This window comes from Anneissia japonica, unplaced genomic scaffold (genome assembly GCF_011630105.1).
Source record: "Anneissia japonica isolate Jap-2015-1 unplaced genomic scaffold, ASM1163010v1 scaffold288012_len1326614_cov192, whole genome shotgun sequence".
Taxonomy (NCBI): domain Eukaryota; kingdom Metazoa; phylum Echinodermata; class Crinoidea; order Comatulida; family Comatulidae; genus Anneissia; species Anneissia japonica.
Window position 1 is genome coordinate 631327 of NW_022756612.1, and position 3388 is coordinate 634714.

General features: G+C 41.3%; 1 long non-coding RNA gene across 1 annotated transcript in view; it reads right to left on the reverse strand.

The window, feature by feature from the left end:
* Positions 1-168: 168 nt before the first annotated feature.
* LOC117124295 overlaps positions 169-3388 on the reverse strand; it is a 5237-nt gene continuing 2017 nt past the window's right edge. Inside the window, exons 2-3 of the long non-coding RNA XR_004447955.1 lie at positions 3155-3280; positions 169-2931 (exon numbers count right to left, since the gene is read on the reverse strand). This is a non-coding gene — a long non-coding RNA (uncharacterized LOC117124295). The remainder of the gene's footprint in view (positions 2932-3154; positions 3281-3388) is intronic.

Sequence of the window (3388 nt, forward strand, 5' to 3'; positions counted from 1 at the left end):
TTGAAGTTTGGGGGGGGGGGGAAACAAAAGACTACAGCAATCGTCCAACAGAAGAGATCGCAAACCGGAACGACGGAATTTTGTTCAAAGGGAGGCAACTCGTTCGAATTCCAACTTTGGTTTCGAACGTGGAGAAAAGAAAGATGTGTATAAGAGACTAGTGTTTTTGTTTCACGTAATCGTTTAAAGGAACGAGTGCGTGTGCTAGAAAGAATGCAGGATGAAGAAATGAAACTAACGTTCTCTCGTTAGTCTATGCAAAATCGCCGAATGTTCGGCAATGATAACAAGCAAGAATAAGAATTCATCAAGACAGCATTTTTTTTAAATGCAAGATAAAGAAGAGAAACTTTCGATTATGAAGATGCTATAAGCAGAATTCGAAAAGTCGTGGCAGCGAGGGGATGATTTTCTTTCATTCGGGACAATGCCGACAAACTAAAGTGGGGCAATGAGGATTTCCTAAATGTTAAGAAAAAGAAAAGAATGCTGCAAACGAGCCAACTTACGATGGCCGTGACGACGAAAGGGGAAAAATAATCTAGTTTAGTTCTTCTCTTGAACACAGTTCAACACTCGTAAAGCAAAAGAGGCAAAGTGGGGCAAACTGTGCCGAAGATGGAAATTGAAACTGCAAGCAAGCTAGATCCCCCACAGGAGGAAGAAGTGTACCGGCACAAGATTAACATAAAAAGAAAGTGCCAAAAAAGAAACGGTCCGTGTAATGATAATCCCGAAGTTCTCGGTACCAACTCGAGATAAAAAGAAATGTACCAAGATACAAAGGAATGCAACATACCATATATTTTTTTTAATAATAGGCGTCCCGAGTTTCGCAAACCGTCTTAGAACGATGGAGTACAACGAGACTGTACAGGATGGAGAGACCTACGGACTCTTCGAAGAAACACTTCTGAGAAGAGACCAAAAAATAAAGCAACGAAACAATTCGGGAAATCGGAAGAAGCGCTCTAACAAAGAGATTATTAAAGTAAAGAATCCGATAAGAAGACATGCTGGAAACAACGACCGACGAGAACCTTGGCAGGAAAAGGTTGCCAAGATAAAAGAAGAACCTGTAAGGTTCGAGATACCGCCGTTCGTGGATGAACACCGGCGATGATTGATTGACGAGGAAATGGAAGAAGTAACGTTCCTGTTTTGACAGTTCCAAACTTAGACCTACTGTGCAAACACTTTGATTGGAAAGAGACAAATTAGTCGAGGTACCGATTGCTGACAAAGAGGCAACATACTGCCGTTCGTGGAATTTCGAAGTTCGGGGGGAAACCTGACATTGAACCTGACGTCGCCACACTTACCAGGGAAGGCTATAACGAATATCGTGGAAAAAACCGGTATTATGTTCGCACGGAAACTAACGTCGCCACACTTTCCAAGGAACTCGACAACAGAGATTGCGGAAGAAATAAGGCGCAACTTTATGTAAATAAACTGACAGGGGAGTCGCAAAAAGGGAAAGAGGACCATACCAAATAAAAAGATCTGGATAAGAAAGTTATGGAAGAAGGCACAACAACAACTTGCTGCACGATCCGCTGTTGTACTCCGACGCTGTTCCATCCATGGTGCTTGCGACCGATCGAGGTTGCGACTGCTGTTGAGGTTGGGAATTCTCCTTGATTTCAATGGAGAATAGAAAGAGAACTTACCAGGAAATGCCACAACGAACATCGTGGAAGGAAACAGTCATGTTCGCGTGGAACCTGACGTCGCGACCACTTACCCAGGAAGGCGGACGGAGTGGCTCGTTCGATACACATGACCAACGCAGGGTGCGATCTGCACGTGTTCCGATTCAAATTCCGACTCTTGCCTGAGATTGCGGAGAGAACGAAAGCACAACTTTATGTGAATAAACTGAACAGAGGAGTCGAAAATTTATCGACAAAAAAAGGCAAAGAGAAAAAAGATTAGGACAAGAAAGTTATGGAAGAAAGCACAAAAACAACGATCGACTTGCTGCGCGCGAAAAAGAACAACAGTATATACCGTTATCTTAAAGACGATGGACTTGACGTTCGGGGGGAGGGGAAAACAAAAGACGACAGCAATCGTCCAACAGAAGAGAGCTTTTTTTTTTCAAAGGGAGGCAACTCGTTCGAATTCCGACTTTGGTTTCCAACGTGGAGAAAAGAATACAGACTGGGAAAGACCGACGCTCGACGACAAATGGAAACTCTACAGAAGATAAAGTCCAAGAGTATTATACCGCTGTATAAAAAAAAACAGTGGATTGTGACAGGTTAAAAAACGACAGTCTTCACAGAATGTAAAGCAAAAAGAGATTTGCTGCAAACAGCAAAGTGCAGTGCAGTGTAGTGCAAAAGGGCAGTGCAGTGGAACGAACGGTTGTTGAATTACGATTGCATATGATATACCAATAAAAAAAATAAATTACAAAGAAATATTTTGTTTTCGATAGTCTCTTTATTTTGAGACGAAATGGCAAAGCGGTAAATATAGAGAGTGCTGATGAGGCAAAGGAGGCAACACGTACGAACGTGGGGAAGAGAGGGCAGACCTGTGAAAGAGATCACTTTCCGGCGGTCGAAGACGAAAGGATATCTAAGATCAGGATGCTTGTACAGTAGATCGAGATCGGCTATCCCAGGTAAGTGCGGCGACGTCAGGTGCGTCGTTCACCGCGACCCTGAAGACCAGTTATTTTGTCCAGCTGCCTATGAGAAACGAAATAGAAGCACAAAAAAAGGAGATAATTTGGACAAAGGATGCTTTTGCATTGTTAAATGAAGCTTTTCAGAAAACATGCAATGGCGAATGGAAATCTATAGATTTCCGTTCGCCGACAATTTTTGAGTGTTCTAGCGAATAAGGCTTGATGCGAAGATATCGAACGTCTGCGTTTCACTACACTATCGGACTGTTCGAAGATGATTCGACATGTATCTGCAAGAAAAAAAATATAATGTTTGATTAATTTCTATGGATTTAACGAATAAATGCTGCGCCACCGCAGTGATGTTTGAATTACGTTGTAAATCATTTCATGAGTCAACCGAAAAAAATCAAGTAAAATAACTGTTAAAAACAAAGAAAAAAACAAATTTGCTAAATTCAATAATTATATCCATAAAACAAAGAGAGAGAGAGAAAAAAAAATTCATTTTACCTCCATAGATTTCCATTCCACCGAAATTTTTCTAGTGGAAATATGGGAATGCTGCAAGACGTATTCTAATTAACGAGGCTGGATACACTACAGCTTCGGACAGGTTGATGATGGTTCTACACGTATCTGAAAGAACAAACAAAAAGTTCGATTAAGTTATATTGATTTAACTAATAAATGCTGCGCCTACACAGTGGTGGTCTAATTACGTTGTCTGTGTTGTGCAATTATTTA